The 22492-nt window shown below is 47.9% G+C and overlaps 1 protein-coding gene across 6 annotated transcripts in view; it reads right to left on the bottom strand.

Annotated features, from left to right (window-relative positions):
* Positions 1 to 22492, bottom strand: part of MSRA (methionine sulfoxide reductase A) — a 471584-nt gene that overhangs the window by 244842 nt on the left and 204250 nt on the right. The window lies entirely within an intron of this gene.

Here is a 22492-nt window from a genome sequence, read left to right as displayed (position 1 = left end):
ATAGTCTTGAAGATATTCCACTCTGCTATGTCCTTTTAAAAGACATGTAAATTAAATGTGAACATTTTACCTTTTGGTACATCACACAGTAGTCAAATACAGATGTGAACCCTTAAATAATCAAGCTGCAGCTAATGTAATCAAGATACATTTAAAATATTCATTATGAACCAAGCAAATGGCTACCAAAAAAGTTGATTTTACCAAGGGCTTACAACATTGCTTGCACTGAAGTAGATCTTAATAAGACAAAGATTCTAAATACTCTTGTAAATAACTCTCTGCTCTCCTCTATCCACACAGCAATGATCTACTAAAAGACTACTATGGATGCATTATTGCATTGAGTCTGAAGCTATCAATTCCTACCATCATTAACTGTGGGGGAAAAAAAAGGAATGATCCTTAAGAAGCTCTTTTAACTCCAAAGAGGATTTCAATACATAAAACTAATGAAAAGGTTTGGAGAGAGTTGGGCTATGTGGGTACTGGTACAGACTGAGCAATGCTGTTTGGTTTGGTTTGCTTTGTGAGGCTGTTTTTGAGCTGGGGAGAAGTAGAGAACAAAAATAATTTCTGTAACATCTGCTAAATTCTATTTTCAGCCTGCATGTGAATAATATATAACATAGCATAGCACAGTATAACATAACATAATATAACATAAGCCAGCAGTGTGCTCAGGTGGCCAAAAATGCCAATGGCATCCTGGGCTGGCTCAGGAGCAGTGTGGGCAGCAGGACAAGGGAGGTTCTTCTGCCCCTGTGCTCAGCACTGCTCAGGCCACCCCTTGAGTGCTGTGTCCAGTTCTGGGCTCCTCCATTCAAGAGAGATGTTGAGGTGTGGAAGGTGTTCAGAGAAGGGCAACAAGGCTGGGGAGGGGCCTGGAGCACAGCCCTGTGAGGAGAGGCTGAGGGAGCTGGGGGTGTGCAGCCTGCAGCAGAGGAGGCTCAGGGCAGAGCTCATTGCTGTCTGCAGTTGCCTGCAGGGAGGCTGTAGCCAGGTGGGGTTGGGCTCCTCTGCCAGGCAAGCAGCACCAGAAGAAGGGGTCAGAGTGTCAAGTTTTGCCAGGGGAGGTCTAGGCTGGATGTGAGGAGGAAGTTGTTGTCAGAGAGAGTGATTGGCATTGTAATGGGCTGCCCAGGGAGGTGGTGGAGTTGCTGTGCCTGGAGGTGTTGAAGCCAAGCCTGGCTGGGGCACTTAGTGCCATGGTCTGGTTGACTGTGTAGGGCTGGGTGCTAGGTTGGGCTGGCTGAGCTTGGAGGTTTCTTCCAACCTGCTTGATTCTGTGATTCTATGAACATGGATAGCCACAGTATATAATACTATTTACATGTAACATTATGAAAGCAAAGTCCTAGTCACACAGACTCAGTAACTTAGATTCACAGAATCCTAGAATCAGTCAGGGTGGGAAGGCACCACAAGGAGCAGCCAGTTCCAACCCCCCTGCCATGCCCAGGGACACCCTACCCTAGAGCAGGCTGCACACAGCCTCACACAGCCTGGCCTCAAACACCTCCAGCCATGGGGCCTCAACCACCTCCCTGGGCAACCCAGTCCAGCCTCTCACCACTCTCCTGCTCAACAACTTCCTCCTCACCTCCAGCCTGGACCTACCCACCTGTAGCTTTGCTCCATTCCCCCTAGTCCTGTCACTCCCTGGTATCCTGAAAAGTCCTTCTCCAGCTTTTTTATAGCTTCAAATTGTATTAGAAATGAGCACCTGTGGCACAAGGAGCAGCTCCCTCACTGCTGATATCTGCAATTCTTCCAACAGTGCAGTTGCACAAAGCTTTTCACATATGATATTCTGGAACAGAAGGTGGATTCTACCTACAGAACTCTAAAGGAACAGGCCAAAGCAGAAGGAAGATTGCTGTCCCCTTGGGTGACTTGCCCAGATATCCTTTGGCATTGTGCAATCCTAGGCAGCCATGCTGGCCAAAGGCATTGCTGCCTCTCATCACTACCCATTCCCTTTCCCTGCAAGCCAGCTTGGCTGAGGATCTTTCCATCAAGTCAAACTACAGCCTTAGAGAGGAGTTTCAGCATTAAGAACAATCTGGAAGTGCAGTTTTGTCACTGCAGATGCAGTTGTGCAGTGCCTATGTTTCAGGCTTTGTTCCCAGCCTTGCATTCTGGAACAGAAGTGTTTGGCTTTGCTGCAGTAAGTGCTGTTAATCTGGAGTTTATCAAGTGTGGTAGATGAACCTGAGTGAGTGCAAAAGCTGGAGCTTCTGAAGCAGACTCAAAGAAGCAGACTCCTCCCAGCTGTCTGCAACCCAAGGCAAATTGGAAATTGTAAGGATTTGTCTTTTGACTTCCACCAGACTACAGAAGTCCCTTTGAAGATTACCATCAGCTATCAGGACTAAGGAGATGAAATGGAAAGCAACTGTTAAGTCCTGATATGCCCCCAGCAAAGGGCAGAGGGGAGAGAAAGAGCCTGTGATACTGGGGGTAAAAAGATGTTATCCACATTACACCACTCATTAAAATAATACTCCTCATTAAAGCATGATGCTTTCATCCCTCTTTTACTCTCCAAGGAAACAGGGGGGAAATTGGCTGAAAGGCTGGCACAACAAACAAATGCAAGCTGGCTGAAACAGTGAGGAATTAAAAGATGCAGAAATGTTTGCAAAGCTGCATTTGGACACAAAGTCCATTCAGTGGCCAATAGGACACAGGAGCAAACATGAATCCTAAGCAGTGCTCTGGAGTTTTCTGGTGATTTGAGCTACTTTTTAACTCCTAAAGAATGTCCCATTATTGCACACAAGAATAACAACTGCAGTGTGGGCAGCAGGACAAGGGAGGTTATTCTGCTCCTGTGCTCAGCACTGCTCAGGCCACCCCTTGAGTGCTGTGTCCAGTTCTGGGCTCCTCAATTCAAGAGAGATGTTGAGGTGCTGGAAGGTGTCCAGAGAAGGGCAGCAAGGCTGGAGAGGGGCCTGGAGCACAGCCCTGTGAGGAGAGGCTGAGGGAGCTGGGAGTGTGCAGCCTGCAGAAGAGGAGGCTCAGGGTAGAGCTCATTGCTGTCTGCAGCTGCCTGCAGGGAGGCTGTAGCCAGGTGGGGTTGGGCTCTGCTGCCAGGCAAGCATCAAGAGAAGAAGGGGACAGAGTCTCAAGCTGTGCCAGGGGAGGTCTAGTCTGGATGTTAGGAGGAAGTTGTCGTCAGAGAGAGTGATTGGCATTGGAATGGGCTGCCCAGGGAGGTGGTGGATTCACCTTCCCTGGAGGTTTTCAAGCCAAGCCTGGCTGGGGCACTTAGTGCCATGGTCTAGTTCCTTGGCCAGGGCTGGGTGCTAGGTTGGACTGGCTGAGCTTGGAGGTCTCTTCCATCCTGGTTGATTCTATGATTCTTCACCAATACATAACTGTGTGGTCTGCAAGGCAGAAAATATTTTGCTAATTTCCTTGCAGCTCATTTTAGGGTGATGTGGAGCTCTTGTGAAGCTACAGCTTCTGAACACTTAAGCATAAAATGAATATAGGCCAGGAAAGCATTCCTTTGGCCAGGATATGTTAATGCTGATTGATGCTTGAGCTTAAGCATTAGCATTCTACAAATCTATTTATTGCTTAACAAACCACTTAACAACCAGCTAGGGAGTAGATTACAAAAATCTCTACAAATGGAGATATAAAATCTATATACTATGGCAGTTCCTAGTGTGCATTTCCCCAGTGTGAGTTCAGCATGATCTCATGGGCATGGTGCTTTGAGATGACTATTTAATCTGTGCTCAGGTGACCAACACAAAGTGATAGGGAAGTGGACATCTTAATTAATGAAGTGAAGGTTAAGAGGAGAACTGATTCTGATTTACAAATACCTACAGAGAGAAATAACCTGAATCATAGAATCATAGAATCAAGCAGGTTGGAAGAGACCTCCAAGATCATCGAGTCCAACCTATCACCCAGCCCTAGCCAATCAACTAGACCATGGCACTGAGTGCCTCATCCAGTCTTTTCTTGAACACCCCCAGGGACGGTGCCTCCACCACCTCCCTGGGCAGCCCATTCCAATGCCAATCACTCTCTCTGTGAAAAACTTCTTCCTAACATCCAGCCTAGACCTACCCTGGCACAACTTGAGACTGTGTCCCCTTGTTCTATTGCTGGTTACCTGGGAGAAGAGGCCAACCCCCACCTGGCTACAATGTCCCTTCAGGTAGTTGTAGACAGTAATAAGATCACCCCTGAGCCTCCTCTTCTCCAGGCTAAACAGGCCCAGTTCCCTCAACCTCTCCTCATAGGATTTGTGTTCCAGGCCCCCCACCAGCTTCGTTGCCCTTCTCTGGACATGTTCCAGCACCTCAACATCTTTCTTGAATTGAGGGGCCCAGAACTGGACACAGCACTCAAGGTGTGGCCTGACCAGTGCTGAGTACAGGGGAAGAAGAACCTCCCTTGTCCTGCTGCCCACACTGTTCTTGATGCAGGCCAGGATGCCATTGGCTCTCTTGGCCACCTGGGCACACTGCTGGCTCATCTTCAGCTTACTATCTATCAGCACCCCCAGGTCCCTTTCCTCCTGGCTGCTCTCCAGCCACTCAGTCCCCAGCCTGTAGTGCTGCTTGGGATTGTTGTGGCCAAAGTGCAGAACCCTGCCCTTGGCCTTGTTAAATCTCATCCCATTGGCCTCTGCCCACCCATCCAGCCTGGCCAGGTCCCTCTGCAGGGCTCTCCTACCTTCCAACAGATCAACACCTGCTCCTAGCTTGGTGTCATCTGCAAACTTACTGATGCTGGACTCAATGCCCTCGTCCAGGTCATCAATAAAGATATTGAACAGGACTGGGCCCAGCACTGACCCCTGGGGAACACCACTTGTGACTGGCTGCCAACTGGATGTGGCACCATTCACCACCACTCTCTGAGCTCTGCCATCCAGCCAGTTCTTGATCCAGCACAGAGTGAATCTGTCCAAACCATGAGCTGCCAGCTGGGCTAGGAGCTTCTTGTGGCAGACAGTGTCAAAGGCTTTGCTGAAGTCCAAGTAGACTCCATCCACAGCCTGCCCCACATTCACCAGGCGGGTAACCTGATCATAAAAGGAGATCAGGTTGGTGAGGCAGGACCTGCCCTTCCTAAACCCATGCTGGCTGGGCCTGATCCCTTGGCTATCCTGTAGGTGCTTTGTGATGGCACCCAAGATGACCTGTTCCATGCCCTTGCCTGGCACTGAGGTCAGGCTCACAGGTCTGTAGTTTTCTGGCTCCTCCTTACGACCCTTCTTGTGTATGGGAATCACATTGGCCAGCTTCCAGTCTTCAGGGACCTCTCCAGTGAGCCAGGACTGCTGATAAATGATGGAGAGTGGCTTGGCCAGCTCAGCTGCCAGCTCTCTCAGCACCCTAGGGTGGATCCCATCCGGTCCCATGGACTTGTGAGGATCCAAGTGACTTAGCAGATCCCTTACTGCTTCCTCATGGATTAGAGGGGGACTGTACTGGTCCCTGACTCCATCCACCACTTCAGGAGTCCAGCTGTCCTGGAGACAACCTGTCCCACTAGTGAAGATTGAGGCAAAGAAGGTGTTAAGCACCTCTGCCTTTTCCTCATCCTTTGTCACTCTATTCCCCTCTCTATCTAACAAGGACTGGAGGTTGTCCTTGGCCCTTCTCTTGCCATTCATATATTTAAAGAAACACTTTTTATTTTCCTTGGCAGCCGTGGCCAGCCTGAGCTCCAAGTGGGCTTTTGCCTCTCTAATTTTTCCTCTACAAGACCTAGCAACCTCCTTGAACTTCTCCTGGGACACCTCCCCTCTTTTCCATAAGAGGGACATGGAACTGCTGGAGTGAGTTCAGAGGAGGCCAATGAAGATGATGTACTGTGTCCAGTTCTGGGCCCCTCAATTCAAGAGAGAAGATGAGGTGCTGGAAGGTGTCCAGAGAAGGGCAGCAAGGCTGGGGAGGGGACTGGAACACAAACCCTATGAGGAGAGGCTGAGGGAGCTGGGGGTGTGCAGCCTGCAGAAGAGGAGGCTCAGGGCAGAGCTCATTGCTGTCTGCAGCTACCTGAAGGGAGGCTGTAGCCAGGTGGGGTTGGGCTCTTCTGCCAAGCAAGTCGCAATAGAACAAGGGGACAGAGTCTCAAGCTGTGGCAGGGTAGGTCTCGTCTGGATGTGAGGAGGAAGTTGTTGGCAGAGAGAGTGATTGGCATTGGAATGGGCTGCCCAGGGAGGTGGTGGAGTCTCTGTGCCTGGAGGTGTTGAAGCCAAGCCTGGCTGGGGCACTTAGTGCCATGGTCTGGTTGCTTGGCCAGGGCTGGGTGCTAGGTTGGACTGGATGAGGTTGGAGGTCTCTTCCAACCTTATTGATTCTATGATGAGAGAGTTATAGCAGCTGTCCTGTGGGGACAGGCTAGGAGAGTTGGGGCTGTTCAGTCTGCAGAAGGGAAGGTTCCAGGGAAAACTTACAGCAGCCTTCCAGTACATGAAGTGGGAAAGACAGGAAGAGACTTCTTACAAGGGCTTGTAGAGGTAGGATGAGACAGAATGGATTAAGGCTTGACAAGGGGAGATTCAGACTGGGGATTAGGAAGAAATTCCTTACAGTGAGGGTCATGAGACACTGGAACAGGTTGCCCAGAGAGGGGCACCCTCCCTGGAGGTGTTTAAGGCCACATTGGATGAGGCCTGGAGCAACCTGGTCTAGTTGAAGGTGTCCCTGCCCATGGCAGAGGAGTTGGATCATTTGGTTCTCTTCTGACCTAAACCATTTGAAGAATCCATGAAATAAGATTCTTCAGTCCTGCCAATGTTGCTTAACTAAGTGTAGCAACTGAAAGCCACAGTATACAACATCCAGAGGGGAAATAAGGCAACCTTCAAACAGTGGAGAACATTTCTCAGTGGAACAACACACCTAAAGCCACATCCCTCCTGATGGCTTTACATCACAGATAAACATTACACCCAAAGATACACCAGAACTCAAAGAGCTGCATGAGGTCAGCAATGGCATGATGGAGTGGAGGAGATCAGAAGATAAAGTGGAAGAAGCTCCTGGCACAGCTGGCAGCTCCTGGCTTGGACAGATCAGCTCTGATATGGATCAAGAACTGGCTGGAGGGCTGGGCCCAGAGAGTGGTGGTGAATGGTGCCACAGCCAGTTGGCAGCTGGCACTAGTGGTGTGTGCTGGGCACAGTTCTGTTCAATATCTTTATAGATGATCTGGAGCAGGAGATTGAGTCCAGCATCAGTAAGTTTGCAGGTGACCCCAAGCTAGGAGCAGCTGTGGAGCTGTTGGAGGGTAGCAGAGCCCTGCAGAGAGACCTGGCCAGGCTGAATGGGTGGGCAGAGGCCAATGGGATGAGACTGAACAAGGCCAAGTGCAGGGTTCTACACTTTGGCCACAACAACCCCAAGCAGTGCTACAGGCTGGGGCCAGAGTGGCTGAGAGCAGCCAGGCAGAGAGGGAGCTGGGGGTGCTGGGAGAGAGGAGCTGAAACTGAGGCAGCAGTGCCCAGGTGGGCAGCAGTGCCAATGGCATCCTGGGCTGGCTCAGGAGCAGTGTGGGCAGCAGGACAAGGGAGGTTCTTCTGCCCCTGTGCTCCTCTGTCCTAGACCATGGCACTAAGTGCCCCAGCCAGGCTTGGCTTCAACACCTCCAGGCACAGAGACTCCACCACCTCCCTGGGCAGCCCATTCCAATGCCAATCACTCTCTCTGACAACAACTTCCTAACAACATCCAGCCTAGACCTCCCCTGACACAACTTGACACTCTGTCCCCTTCTTCTGTTGCTGCTTGCCTGGCAGCAGAGCCCAACCCCACCTGGCTACAGCCTCTCTTCAGGTAGCTGTAGATAGCAATGAGGTCTGCCCTAAGCCTCTTCTTCTGCAGGCTAAACACTCTCACTCCCTCAAGCCTCCCCTCCTAGGTCTGTGTTCCAGGCCTCTCACCAGCCTAACCCTACAGTGCATTTATTTTCTTGGCTAAACCTGGGGTTTCTTTTGAAGACTCAACCCTCCAATGACTTGAAAGTAACACTCCCACAACATGCCTTAGCTTCTCTCCATTTAAGAACAATAAAAAAATGTAATGGCATCATTTGTCAACCTCACTGTTCTCAGAGGATCTCAAGCATAATGAAGATAAATGACTCAGGTCTGGTAGACTCTTCAGTGCCACCCAGTGAAATTCTAAAGGGCAGCTCAGAGCTCTTATTTTCATCATATTTTTTTCCCTATGATTTATCTACTTTCCTGCAGCTGTCACTTATTTCCTTTTACCCACAGAAATCTGATACCCTGATTGGTCATTTTCTTTTTCCCAATCAATCCTTGCTGAGTTAAGACTAATAAAACTCCTGCTTCCAGCTCATCATAGAATTATTTAGCCAAAATCAATTGCACCATGTCATCCTAGCTTGATGTCATCACTCACTCTAATGATTGTATCTATACAGCTTAAAAGTTACCAAGGGAAAGTAAAACTCTTCACAGCACATGATTAAAGGGGGAAAATGTTAATAGAAGAGAAGTTAGTTAGTGTCAGTGCTGTGGATTAAGAGCTCTGGGTGGTTTTCAAGGTGCTGGGGTAGAGGAAGGAGAAATGAAATAGAGAAGAGAATCTTAGAATCAGAGTCACACAATCATAGAATCAGGGTTGGAAGGAACCACAAGGATTATCTAGTTCCAACCCCCCTGCCATGGGTAAGGACACATCTTCAGAAGAGAAGTTAGCTTCAGTGCTGTGGATTAAGAGTTCTGGATGACTTTCAAGGTGCTGGGGGATAGGAAGGATAAATGAAATAGAGAAGAGAATCTTAGAATCAGAATCATACAATCATAGAATCAGGGTTGGAAGGAACCACAAGGATTATCTAGCTCCAACCCCCCTGCCATGGGTAAGGACACATCTTCAGAAGAGAAGTCAGTTTCAGTGCTGTGGATTAAGACTTCTGGATGACTTTCAAGGTGCTGAGGTATAGAAAGGATAAATGAAATAGAGAAGAGTATCTTAGAGTCATAGAATCATAGAATCAGGGTTGGAAGGAACCACAAGGATTATCTAGTTCCAACCCCCCTGCCATGGGTAAGGACACATCTTCAGAAGAGAAGTCAGTTTCAGTGCTGTGGATTAAGAGTTCTGGATGACTTTCAAGGTGCTGGGGGATAGGAAGGAGAAATGAAATAGAGAAGAGTATCTGCAGAAGAGAAGTTTCAATACTGTGGATTAAGAGTTCTGGATGACTTTCAAGGTGCTGGGGTAGAGAAAGGATAAATGAAATAGAGAAGAGTACCTGCAGAAGAGAAGTTTCAGTGGTGTGGATTAAGAGTTCTGGATGATTTTCAAGGTGCTGGGGGATAGGAAGGAGACATGAAATAGAGAAGAGTATCTGCAGGAGAGAAGTTTCACTGCTGTGGATTAAGAGCTCTGGATGATTTTCAAGGTGCTGGGGGATAAATGAAATAGAGAAGAGTACCTTAGAATCAGAATCATACAATCATAGAATCAGGGTTGGAAGGAACCACAAGGATTATCTAGTTCCAACCCCCCTGCCATGGGTAAGGACACATCTTCAGAAGAGAAGTCAGTTTCAGTGCTGTGGATTAAGACTTCTGGATGACTTTCAAGGTGCTGGGGTATAGAAAGGATAAATGAAATAGAGAAGAGTATCTTAGAGTCATACAATCATAGAATCAGGGTTGGAAGGAACCACAAGGATTATCTAGTTCCAACCCCCCTGCCATGGGTAAGGACACATCTTCAGAAGAGAAGTCAGTTTCAGTGCTGTGGATTAAGAGTTCTGGATGACTTTCAAGGTGCTGGGGGATAGGAAGGAGAAATGAAATAGAGAAGAGTATCTGCAGAAGAGAAGTTTCACTGCTGTGGATTAAGAGCTCTGGATGATTTTCAAGGTGCTGGGGTAGAGAAAGGATAAATGAAATAGAGAGGAGTACCTGCAGAAGAGTAGTTTCAGTGGTGTGGATTAAGAGTTCTGGATGATTTTCAAGGTGCTGGGGGATAGGAAGGAGACATGAAATAGAGAAGAGTATCTGCAGGAGAGAAGTTTCACTGCTGTGGGTTAAGAGCTCTGGATGATTTTCAATGTGCTGGGGTAGAGGAAGGATAAATGAAGTAGAGAAGAGTATCTTAGAATCAGAGTCATAGAATCATAGAATCAGTCAGGGTTGGGAGACACCACAAGGATTATCTAGTTCCAACCCTCCTTCCATGGGTAAGGACACATCTTCAGAAGTGAAGTTAGCTTCAGTGCTGTGGATTAAGAGTTCTGGATGACTTTCAAGGTGCTGGGGTATAGGAAGGAGAAATGAAATAGAGAAGAGTATCTGCAGAGGAGCAGTTTTCAGTGGTGTGGATTAAGAGTTCTGGATGATTTTCAAGGTGATGAGTTATAGGAAGGATAAATCAAATAGAGAAGAGTATCTTAGAATCCTAGAATCAGTCAGGGATGGAAGGAACCACAAGGATCAGACAGTTCCAACGCCCCTGCCATGCCCAGGGACACCCTACCCTAGAGCAGGCTGCACACAGCTTCAGCCAGCCTGGCCTCAAACACCTCCAGCCATGGGGCCTCAACCACCTCCCTGGGCAACCCATTCCAGCCTCTCACCACTCTCCTGCTCAACAACTTCCTCCTCACCTCCACTCTGACTCTCCCCACCTCCAGCTTTGCTCCATTCCCCCCAGTCCTGCCACTCCCTGACAGCCTCAAAAGTCCCTCCCCAGCTTTTTTGGAGCCCCCTTCAGATCCTGGCAGGCCACAAGAAGGTCCCCTGGGAGCCTCCTCTGCTCCAGCCTGCACAGCCCCAACTCTTTCAGGCTGTGCTCACAGCAGAGCTGCTGCAGCCTCTCAGCATCCTCCTGGCCCTGCTCTGGACACACTCCAGCATCTCCACAGCCCTCTTGTCCCTGGGGCTCCAGAACTGGATGCAGGACTCCAGGTGGGGTCTCAGCAGAGCAGAGCAGAGGAGGAGAATCCCCTCCCTGGCCCTGCTGGCCACACTTCTCCTGCTGCAGCCCAGGCTCTGCTTGGCTTTCTGGGCTGCAAGTGCACACTGCTGGCTCCTGTTGAGCTTCTCCTCCAGCAGCACCCCGAAGTCCCTCTCCTCAGGGCTGGTCCCCAGTCACTCACTGCCCAGCCTGCATTTCTGCTTGGCATTGCCTCCACCCAGCTGCAGGACCTTGCCCTTGGTCTTGCTGAACCTCCTGAGCTTGGCTTGTGCCCACCTCTGCAGCCTGTCCAGGTCGCTCTGGATGGATTCTTCCTAACTCATTATTAAATGCATCCCATATTTTCTCCAGACAGTTGGAGTATTTTACCAAACTACAAATTCTGACTGAAGACTTGCTCCCAGTTCCCTGTATTTTATCAGTGCTTACTAATTTGGCTATAGCACTGCTTTAAAGTGTTATTGAATGCTCTCTGACAGAAGTGCATCACCTACCTGAGCCTGCAGAACCCCACAGATGACTTTTTAATGAGTATCACAAAGCACAAATATGAAGTGTCACTGGTAGGCAGGAATTTTAATCCATTTCTAATTATTAATTGGAAGTCTTCTTTACCAGCAGTGCATAGAACAAGCAAATGTAAGGGTGGATGTACCTGGAAGTCATCCTTAATGGAATTAAGCTCATTGCCCAGACCTTCTTTTACTTCAGTTTAATCAAAAGTTAAATGATGAGCTTTAGACTTTTCCTATCATAAAAAGGTATTAGGTCCCTTCAGAAGTGCTTTCACTTAAAAACCTGTCTCAGGGCTGCATGAATCATAGAATGTCAGGGGCTGGAAGGACCTTGAAAGCTCATCTGGTCCAGTCTCTCTGCTAGAGCAGGATGACCTAGAGCAGATCACACTGGAAAGCATCCAGGTGGTTCTTGAATATCTCCAGAGAGACTCTAAAACTCTCCCTGGGCAGCCTGTTCCAGGGCTCTGCCACCCTCACAGGGAAAAAAAAATCATCCTCAGGTTCACATGGAACCTCCTATGCCTCAACTTCCACCCATTGCCCCTTGTCCTGTCACTGGGCATCACCCAGCAGAGCCTGGCTCCAGCCTGCTGGCACTCACCTGCACATCTTTATGAACATGAATCTGGTCACCCCTTAGCCTCCTCCTCTCCAAGCGCCAAGCCTCAGCTCCCTCAGGCTCTCCTCATAAGGAAGATGTTCAACTTCCTTAATCAGTGGCCCTGTGCTGGACTCTTTCAAGCATCTCCCTGTGCTTCTTGAGCTGGGGGGCCCAGAACTGGACACAATACTCCAGATGAGGCCTCACCAGGGCAGAGTAGAAGGGAAGGAGAACCTCTCTACACCTGCTAACCACAGCCCTTCTAATCCACCCCAGAATGGCACTGGCCTCCCTGGCCACCAGAGCACACTGCTGGCTCATGGCCATTCTTCCATCCACCAGGACTCCCAAGTCCTTCTCCTCTTCACTGCTCTCCAGCAGGTCAGTCCCCAATCTCTACTGATGGGAATGCACTGATACATGAATTTGAAATGGGAGGGAGATCTTTTAACATCATTTCCAGTATATCTGAATCTAAGCTTCTGGGTTTAGGCAATCAAAAGTTGACCAAACACAGGTGCCTAATCTGGGGCTTGAACTAGTCAAACTCCAAATAAGAACAACAGAATTCTTTGGGTTGGAAAAGATCATTGACAGCATCCAGTCTAAGGAACAAGTCCTCTCCTACAAGGACAGACTGAAAGAGTTGGGGCTGTGCAGGCTGGAGCAGAGGAGGCTCCCAGGTGACCTTCTTGTGGCCTTCCAGCATCTGAAGGGGGCTACAAAAGAGCTGGGGAGGGACTTTTGAGGCTCTCAGGGAGAGGCAGGAGTGGGGGGAATGGAGCAAAGCTGGAGGTGGGAAGCTTGAGAGTCAGAGTGGAGGTGAGGAGGAAGTTGTTGAGCAGGAGAGTGGTGAGAGGCTGGACTGGGTTGCCCAGGGAGGTGGCTGAGGCCCCATGGCTGGAGGTGTTTGAGGCCAGGCTGTGTGAGGCTGTGTGCAGCCTGCTCTAGGGTAGGGTGTCCCTGGGCATGGCAGAGGGGTTGGAATTGGCTGCTCCTTGTGCTCCCTTCCAACCCTAACTGATTCTGTGATTCTAACAGTTTTGATTAGATCCCTATGGACAATGGTGGGAGCTGAGACTTTCCATGACTATGGAAATATCTAAATGTAGATAGCTTTACCTCAGTCCTTAACCCACCTGACACATCTATGCTAGTCAGACAAACCTGAATGAAGGTCTTGACAGTCTTCAACGTGAAAGAAATGCTTAGAGCAGAGATGTCTGGAAGAGTCTGCAGAACATGACACAGGAGAAAGGAGCCCTTACAGTTTCTGAAGTGTAAACCAGGCAGAACCACAGAATCATAGAATCAACCAGGTTGGAAGAGACCTCCAAGCTCAGCCAGTCCAAACTATCAAACAGCTCTCTCCAGTCAACCAGACCATGGCACTAAGTGCCCCAGCCAGGCTTTGCTTCAACGCCTCCAGGCACAGAGACTCCACCACCTCCCTGGGCAGCCCATTCCAATGCCAATCACTCTCTCTGACAACAACTTCCTAACAACATCCAGCCTAGACCTCCCCCACCCCAACTTGAGACTGTGTCCCCTTGCTCTGTGCTGCTTGCCTGGCAGAAGAGCCCAACCCCAGCTGGCTACAATCTCTCTTCAGGTAGTTGTAGGCATGTGATAGCACTACATATCTAAGCTTACTCTGATCCATCAGGAGCTGTTGCAATAGCAATAAAAATGATTACTGACAATAAACCTAACACTGCTGTCATTTCCTCTTCTCAGCAGCTAAACTCCTGGGACACTGCTCTCTCCAAACACAGGCCAGTCTGTTCTTATAAATATGCAGGAACAAATTGGAGGCAGAGCAAAACAGTCATTCACTGAAAATATTGTTGTTTAGAAGAGAGTCAGCTTTGACCTCTTGTACCTAATTATACACAAAAACAAAGATTAAAAGCCTACTAATAATCACCACAAACTATGATTAATGATGCCATGCTTCATTGCCTCAGATTTCTAGACCCAAGTACAGTAAATTCACTAGTGGGTTATCTGAAGAAGACCTGAATGTTTGGTTATCATTTTGTTTTGACCTTGTCTGTTGCTTTCCTTGTTTAAAGATGAGCATAGTCCATCAAACACCCTGCAGCATAGAAGGCCTTCTATGGGTGTTCTGTTCTAATTCCATAAACACACCTGGAAAGCTGGATGCTATTATTCACACCACATGTTCACTGCCTTAGCAGAGATTTGAAAGCTACTGAAGACAGAATCAGAGAATCACAGAATCTCTTAGATTGGCAAAGCCCTTTCAAGCTCCTCAAGTTCAATCATTAGTTTCACACTGACAAGTTCTTGACTAACCCAAATCCCTCAGCACTATGAATTGCTCTGGTTGGAAAGGACCACCAGGATCATCCAATCCAACCTTCATCCCAGCATCCTTCATCACTAGGCCATAGCCTGAAGTGTCACATCCAGTCTCCTTTTAAACACCTCCTAAGGTGTTTCAAAGACAGTCCTAAGCTTGAAGAAGTCCCAAGTGTGAAGAAGCCCAGATTATTCCACTGATGTTACAAATCAACCAGCCTGGATCAAAAGGAACATTTCTTCCCTTATGCCTTCCCCTTCCCCTCCTCAATCACAAACTCAGCTATGTCATCATTATGAAACAATCTAGAAATGGGCCTGAGGAAGACTGTGAGAGAACACTTCCCAAAGCTGTTTTTAGCAGACACTGGCATGGTGGAATAGAGAACCACAGAATCAACAAATGGTTTGGCTTCATACAATCATAGAATCAAGCAGGATGGAAGAGACCTCCGAGCTCATCCAGTCCAACCTAGCACCCAGCCCTGGCCAAGCAACCAGACCATGGCACTAAGTGCCCCAGCCAGGCTTGGCTTCAACACCTCCAGCCACACAGACTCCACCACCTCCCTGAGCAGCCCATTCCAATGCCAATCACTCTCTCTGACAACAACTTCCTCCTAACATCCAGCCTAGACCTCCCCTGCCACAACTTGAGACTCTGTCCCCTTCCTCTGGTGCTGCTTGCCTGGCAGCAGAGCCCAACCCCACCTGGCTACAGCCTCCCTGCAGGCAGCTGCAGACAGCAATGAGCTCTGCCCTGAGCCTCCTCTGCTGCAGGCTGCACACCCCCAGCTCCCTCAGCCTCTCCTCACAGGGCTCTGCTCCAGGCCCCTCACCAAATTCATTGCCCTTCTCTGGACACCTTCCAGCACCTCAACATCTCTCTTGAATTGAGGAGCCCAGAACTGGACACAGAACTCAAGGGGTGACCTGAGCAGTTGTGCTAGTTTGAAGCAAGCTGGAATGTTTTGGTAAAAGAACTAGATAACGGGCAGTGAAATGAAAAACAATTGTGTCTACTTCTCTCACAGTCTCACTGAGAACTCTGGGAAGAAGAAAGACTTATTCTCCATTTTGTTACTCACTCTTGCTTTTGCCTTAGACCTGGTCACATCTCATTAACCCTGCTCCTACTAACCTTGCTCCCTAACCTCTTGGCTGCACCTCTATTCTTCCTGAGAACTGGGGTAAGGTTAAGAGGGCCGGGGGGAGGTGTTGGGGTGGTTTAAAAGCCCCTCCTGGGGACTCAGGTTTCTGGGAGGGGAGTTGTGCTTTTGTATTGTTTATCCTTTCTATATTTCTGTATATAATTGTATATAACTGTATATATTGTAAATAGCTGCTTGTAAATTCTGCTAGCTGTAAATAAATTGCTTCATCTATATTCCCAGAGTCCGTCTGAGTTAGCTGGGGCAAATTCAAAAGTGTGGGGGGGTGGGGTAACCCCCAAACCATCACATTTTTAATTGGCTTTCCCAACGTGGGGCTAGTTATTTGAGTGACTGGAAAATTAGCTCTGGGAATTAAGATGAAGCTAATCAAGCAGCTATTGTACTTGGTGGGGATTGCTGTGTGGCCTGTTTTCTGGTTTTTTGTGTACAACTGGATCAAAGATCAAATTGGTTATTTCTTGCTTCATGTAGTTTTTAAGAAGGCTAAAGTTAAGCTTTCAAACATGTTCTGGAGCTGGGGTGATTTCATTCTTGGTTATGCTGGTTTTAGTGTCACTGAGAATATTACTAGTGATATTACAAGAGTTTTTGTCAATAATGTTACAATCAATCGAGAGTCTGCTTTATCTACTGCTCTCATGAGGGTCATCCAGCCCCAAACTGAAATGCCAAATCCCTGCAAGGATTGCTACTCGAAACAGAGCATGGCATGGTTGCTGGGCATTATACTGGCTCTTGTAGTTTTAAATTTCATATTAATTTTGGCATTATTTGTGAAAAATTCAAAACCAGTTTCTGTAAGAGCTAGGAAAAATTCTGTGTCTCAGAAGCAGTCTCTTTCACAGCAAAACAAGGGAACACAGTCATCGGCTTCCCCCTTGCCAGCCTCTGCCCCTCCTTCTCCAAGTGCTGGGAACGCGGCCAATGTTCCCGCCACTAACGTAAACAATGATAGCAAAAACAAAAATAATGGTCAGAGTTTAGCAGGAGCCTCAGGAGCACAGACAGGTACCCAAAATCAGAATGTTCCTAGCAAAAATGAAAACAAGTCAGGGTTGGCAGGCATCCCAGGAGGACAGGCAAATAATCCCACTAATGTTAATAATACTGCTAGTGCTAGTAACGCTAGCCCAGTCAGTCCAAATCCTAATGACACCAGCTCAGCCAATTCGAACCCCCAGCCAGCAGACCAGAACCAAAATCCTCCTGCTAAAAGCAAGGCAGATCTGAACTCACAAGCTCCAAGTCAGACCCCTAAGGATTCAAACCCTCCAAGTCAGACTCCTAAAGATTCAAATCCTCCAGCAGACACATCCAAGTCTGTTGCTGCTCAGGCCCTTCTGGCACCTGCTAAGGCAAAAGCTAAGACAAAGAGTGGTTCGCAGGAGGATGTAAGAGATGGAACCTCTGGTGATCAGCAGCAAGAGGAGGAGGATGAGATAGTTAGTCTGCGAGACCTTGTAGATGTGCTGAGACAACAATACTCAAGTGAGAGGAGTGCTGTGAGGTTAGCTGCCAAGAGAGAGGATGGTTCCCATGAGTTTAGGAATGCTATGAGGAAGATTGTGTTAGGCCCGGCACCACCAGAACAACAGGAGGAAGAGGAGGAAGATGACATCCAAGGCTCCAAGGATCCACTCAGAGAGGTCAGGGAAGTTAGGAAGGAATACACAAGGGAATCAGGTGAGCCAATCCTAAGCTGGCTAGTGAGATGCCGTGGCATTGGTGCTAATGCTCTGCAGGTAGGAGACAAGTCTGCCAAGCAGCTGGGACCACTCACTAAAGAGAGTGGAGTGGACAAACACCTAGCAAGTCCTCTTGGTAGGGTTAGCTTGTGGACACGCCTTCTGTTGGCTGTGGCTATGAGATATCCTTCCCGAGATGATTTGCCATGGGCAGCCAAGAAGTGGAACACCGTTGAGCAGGGAATTAAGCTTCTGAAGGAGTTTGCTGTGAAGGAAGTGCTTTATGGAGATCATGGTACTCATGAGCCTGACGATATTCCTTTGGGAACAGGTCTCATGAAGAAGCTTATTAAGCTTGCTCCTTCATCCTATGCTAACATCTTGGCCAGTAAGTTTCTATCAAGGAGTGATAATGGAAGATCTTTCACTGTTGGTGAATTCACTGACCAGCTCAGGCAGATTGAGGATAGCTTGTCACATTCTGGTATAATCTCTGCCATACAAACTATGACCACAGAGATGAAAAATACTATGAAAGAACTGAAGGAGGACCTTACAACCTCAATTTCCAATCTGGTAAAGGATACCGTTCCTGCATCATCTGAATGGGTGCATGTTTCTGCAGTCAGGAACAGACGCCCACCTCCTGCAAGGCAATTCCAGCCTAGGAGGAGACAAATTCCACCCAGACAGCAGCAATCACGTGCGTCACTGTGGATACTTCTGCGTGACACATACGGGGAGAACATGAACAAATGGGATGGTAAACCTACTTCAGCTCTTTCAAAGAGGGTCAGGGATCTGCAGAGTGGCAGAAACAGAGGCAGCAATGCCAGGAAAGTAGCTGTCACTTCTTCAGCTCCTGAGAGCAACTGCAATTGTTCCAACAGTTGCAGTTCCTCTCACAACAACACCAATCACTGTGTACACCCCACATGCCATGTTCAGCATTAGGGGTGCCCTGCCTCCAGCCAGGAGGAGGAAAGGGATAGTGGAGAGAACCGAATCTATTGGAATGTATTCATTAGGTGGCCTGGCAGTTCAAGAGTTCGGAAATACAGGGCTTTAGTTGACACAGGTGCTCAGTGTACTTTATTGCCATCTAATTGTAAAGGGACAGAGTCCATTTCTATCTTTGGAATCACTGGTGGATCTCAAGAGTTAACTAAGATACAGGCTGAGATCAGTTTAACTGGTAAAGAGTGGAAGACACATACTATTGTAACTGGTCCTGATGCGCCTTGCATTTTGGGAATTGACTTTTTGAGACAAGGTTGTTTCAAAGATCCTAAGGGTCATAAATGGGCTTTTGGAATAGCATCTGTAGAGATTGAGGATGATAAATTGAAATTGTCTGTTAGACCTGAACTTTCTGATGAATCTGCAGTTGTGGGACATCATGAGATAGAGGACCTGGAAGTGCCAATTGCAACTCAAACTGTTCATCACAGACAGTACAGAACTAACCGTGACTCTTTGTTGCCCATTCATCAGCTGATTCGTCAACTGGAGAGTCAGGCTGTCATCGAGAAAGCTCATTCACCTTTCAACAGTCCCATCTGGCCTGTGCGCAAACCTACGGGCGACTGGAGACTGACAGTTGACTTTCGTGCCCTCAACGAGGTGACGCCACCCATGAGTGCAGCTGTGCCAGACATGCTGGAACTCCAGTACGAGCTGGAATCGAAGGAGGCTAAATGGTATGCAACTATAGACATTGCTAATGCTTTCTTCTCTATTCCCATAGCAAAGGAGTGCAGGCCTCAGTTTGCATTCACCTGGAGAGGAATCCAGTACCAGTTCAACCGTTTGCCTCAGGGGTGGAAACACAGCTCAACCATCTGTCACTCAGTCATCCACAATGCACTGGAGAAAGGTAAAGCTCCAGAGCACATCCAGTACATCGACGACATCATTGTGTGGGGCCAAACTGCTGAGGAAGTCTTCGAGAAAGGTAACAAAATCATTGACATTCTGCTGCAAGCAGGTTTTGCCATAAAGAGAGACAAGGTCAAAGGACCTGCCAGAGAAATTCAGTTTCTGGGAGTGCGGTGGCAGGATGGTCGCCGTTACATTCCTCAGGATGTGATCAACAAAGTCTCTACCATGGCAGTTCCCACCAGTAAGAAGGACACACTTTCTTTCCTTGGTGTGGTGGGATTTTGGAGACTACACATTCCTGGTTTCAGTCAGATTGTCAAACCTCTGCATGATGTGACTCGTAAGAGAAATAATTTCGAGTGGGGACCTGAACAGCAAGCAGCCTTTGATCAGATCAAGCGAGAAGTAGTCCATGCAGTGGGCCTGGGACCTGTGAGATCTGGTCCGGACATTAAAAACATTCTGTACACGGCTGCCAGTGACAATGGTCCAACTTGGAGTCTTTGGCAGAGAGCTCCAAATGAGACACGTGGTCGTCCACTTGGTTTCTGGGGACGTTGCTACAGAGGTTCAGAGACAAATTACACTGCAACTGAGAAAGAGATTCTAGCAGCCTATGAAGGAGTGAAAGCAGCTTCTGAAGTGATTGGAACTGAGTCACAATTGCTTTTAGCTCCTAGACTGCCAGTTCTTAACTGGATGTTCAAAGGCAAAGGTTCATCACCACATCATGCCACAGATGCAACCTGGTCTAAATGGATGGCTTTGATAACCCAACGAGCACGAATGGGTAATCTTGACCGACCTGGTTTGGTGGAGGTGATCACCAACTGGCCGGAAGGCACAGACTGTTCCAAACCTCCAGAGGAGAAAATAACTCGTGCTGAGGAAGCTCCTCCCTATGGTGATCTCTCTGATCAGGAAAAGAACTATGCTTTGTTCACAGACGGTTCCTGTCGTCTTGTTGGGAACAAGCGAATATGGAAGTCAGCAGTTTGGAGTCCAACCAGGAGAGTTACCGAAACGAAAGATGGAGAAGGAGAATCCAGTCAGTTCGCTGAGGTAAAAGCTGTTCAACTTGCTCTTGATGTGGCTGAACGTGAAAGTTGGCCTATCCTTTACCTCTACACCGACTCGTGGATGGTAGCCAATGCTCTATGGGGTTGGCTAAAGGACTGGAAGAAGAATGGTTGGCAGAGGAAAGGAAAGCCTATTTGGTGTGCTGATCTATGGCAGGACATTGATGCACGGCTGGAGAGAACTCCAGTGAAGGTGCGGCACGTAGATGCACACATGCCTAAGAGCAGAGCAACTGAGGAACATCAACATAACCAGCAGGCAGACCAAGCTGCTAAGATTGCTCAAGTTGATACCAACTCTGATCTTGACATTGACCTTGATTGGAAACACCGAGGTGAGTTGTTCTTAGCTCGGTGGGCCCATGACTCATCTGGACATCAAGGCAGAGATGGAACATACCGATGGGCTCGTGATAGGTCAATTGACTTGTCCATGGACGCTATCACCCAAGTCATCTATGACTGTGACATTTGTGCTGCTATTAAGCAGGCTAAGCGAATCAAGCCCTTATGGTATGGTGAGAGATGGTCAAAGTACAAGTATGGTGAAGCCTGGCAGATTGACTACATCACTTTACCTCGATCTCGTTCTGGCAAGCAGTATGTGCTAACGATGGTAGAAGCCAGCACTGGATGGTTGGAAACCTATCCAGTTCCACATGCTACTGCACGTAACACCATTGTTGGTTTGGAGAGACAGATCCTGTGGAGACATGGAACTCCAGAGAGAATTGAGTCAGACAATGGTACTCATTTCAAGAACAATCTTGTGAAAAACTGGGCCAAAGAGCATGGTATTGAATGGATCTATCACATACCCTACTATGCACCAGCTTCAGGGAAGATTGAACGCTACAATGGTTTGCTGAAAACCACCCTAAAGGCCATGGGGGGTGGAACTCTGAAAAACTGGGACAAACATTTAGCACAAGCTACCTGGTTGGTAAATAGTAGAGGTTCAGTAAACAGAGCAGGACCTGCACAATCAGATTTGGTCCAAACAGTAGACGGTGATAAAGTTCCTGTTGTACGTGAAAAGAATCTGTTAGGGAAAACTGTTTGGGTATTTTCTCCTTCGGGCGAAGGGAAACCTGTCCGAGGGGTGGTTTCTGCTGAAGGTCCTGGTCATACATACTGGGTAATGCAGGAGAATGGTGAAATCCAGTGTATTCCACAGAGAAATTTAACTTTAGCTGAAAGAGTTTAAATTCAAGCTGTTAGGAGTTTTCTGTTCTAGGTAACATCGGCGCCCAACACTGAGAGAATCTACGATAGAATCTACAGTACGTGAGCACGAACCCAACATCACCTGGGAGTCCCTGTTCTGAGCTTTTGAATCACCTACATCTGATTGAAGTGTGAACTGAACTTGTATATATAGTTTTATTGTAAATATTGGTTTAGATTAGATTGGATTATTCTCAGCGATACTCTGAGCGAAGTAGACAAGGGGTGGATTGTGCTAGTTTGAAGCAAGCTGGAATGTTTTGGTAGAAGAACTAGATAACGGGCAGTGAAATGAAAAACAATTGTGTCTACTTCTCTCACAGTCACGCTGAGAACTCTGGGAAGAAGAAAGACTTTTTCTCCATTTTGTTTCTCACTCTTGCTTTTGCCTTAGACCTGGTCACATCTCATTAACCCTGCTCCTACTAACCTTGCAATGTCATGGTAGCTCTGGGGTAGAGTGCTTGCCTGCCGTGCAAAAGGTCCCAAGTTCGATTCCTGTCTAGACTCTGTGGCGTTGTTTTGCTGCACCTCTTTTCTTCCTGAGAACTGGGGTAAGGTTGAGAGGGCCGGGGGGAGGTGTTGGGGTGGTTTGAGAGCCCCTCCTGGGGACTCAGGTTTCTGGGAGGGGAGTTGTGCTTTTGTATTGTTTATCCTTTGTATATTTCTGTATATAATTGTATATAACTGTATATATTGTAAATAGCTGCTTGTAAATTCTGCTAGCTGTAAATAGATTGCTTCATCTATATTCCCAGAGGCCGTCTGAGTTAGCTGGGGCAAATTCCAAAGTGTGGGGGGGCGGGGTAACCCCCAAACCATCACAGCAGTGCTGAGTCCAGGGGCAGAATAACCTCCCTTGTCCTGCTGCCCACACTGCTCCTGAGCCAGCCCAGGATGCCATTGGCTCTCTTGGCCACCTGTGCACACTGCTGGCTCATCTTCAGCCTCCTGCAGTAGTCAGGGCCATCTTCAACTAGCTGAGGTTGCTTAGACCCCATTGTAATGGAGAGGCAATTAATCAATGCATGATGCTATTTTCAAAATTAATATTGTTT

The sequence above is a fragment of the Pogoniulus pusillus genome, chromosome 7 (assembly GCF_015220805.1).
Source record: "Pogoniulus pusillus isolate bPogPus1 chromosome 7, bPogPus1.pri, whole genome shotgun sequence".
In the NCBI taxonomy this organism is placed as follows: domain Eukaryota; kingdom Metazoa; phylum Chordata; class Aves; order Piciformes; family Lybiidae; genus Pogoniulus; species Pogoniulus pusillus.
The sequence above is the reverse complement of the archived record's forward strand: the minus strand, read 5'-3'. Positions and strand labels throughout refer to the sequence as shown.